Here is a 1,054-nt window from a genome sequence, read left to right as displayed (position 1 = left end):
TGCACCCCATCAGCTGTTTCATGTCGCGCAATTGGTACGGACACTTTCTGGCATATCTACGGAAGCATATAAGGAACTTTGCATTGACGAGTTACCGACTTGACAAAACGACAATTATCTGCAAATTGATGAGTTGACGAGATGTTAACGTGACAAAATTCAGAAAATTGACATTTTGAATAGATAACGGATCTCGTCAATGCATCAATTTTCTGCAAATTGACGAGTTGCACAGTTGCTACCGTGACAAAATATATATATATATATATATATATATATATATATATATATATATATATATATATATATATATATATGTATGTATGTATATATATATATACAAAACCATCAATGTGAAAAGTTCTGTCTTTTCTATCTTACATTACTGGCAATCATGTTAACCGAAACAAAATATCGGAACCATTCAATGACAATGAGGCCCGTGGACATCGGGCCCTAGTTCAATGAACCGCCAACTGCTATGCCTATGGTAAGAATATAACCAAATGTTAGAAAATATTTGTTATCATTCTTAAGCTTTTGCGATATGGGGTATTATTCTGCAAACCAGTTCTTGTCATGCTTAAAGGCATTGAAGACTTGCCCCAAACCGTGTGCTGAGCTCTGAAAAAGTTAACTTTCCGTTGCTTGCAAGTGAAGTTTTTCTCTTGTCGCTACAAAATGCAGACAGTAATGAAACGTGATACCTTGTTATCTTTAGCTGGACCTTAGATGTCCATCGCGGTATCGTTTGTACACTGTGCTGTGGGTATTGACCGCAGCTGTATTTACTGACTGTACACTTGTGTCTAATTACCGACGGTAGCAAGCTGTGTGTGTATTTCCTGGGATCGATGGTGGTGTCTTACACTTCTGTTACACCTCATTCGAAACTAGGTCAGATTACCGGCATTAGACGTTTCTTTTTGCGCGAGTCTTCACACCTTTTAATCAAAACAATGTGTTGTGAACTACTCCTAAACCGTAAGGCCGTTTAACTTCGATGTGTGTCTCTGTCCCTCGGAAACATTCCAAACTGCAAAAGGTTGTCAAT

Source organism: Apostichopus japonicus, chromosome 8, assembly GCF_037975245.1.
Source record: "Apostichopus japonicus isolate 1M-3 chromosome 8, ASM3797524v1, whole genome shotgun sequence".
In the NCBI taxonomy this organism is placed as follows: Eukaryota; Metazoa; Echinodermata; class Holothuroidea; order Aspidochirotida; family Stichopodidae; genus Apostichopus; species Apostichopus japonicus.
Note: the sequence above shows the minus strand (reverse complement) of the source record.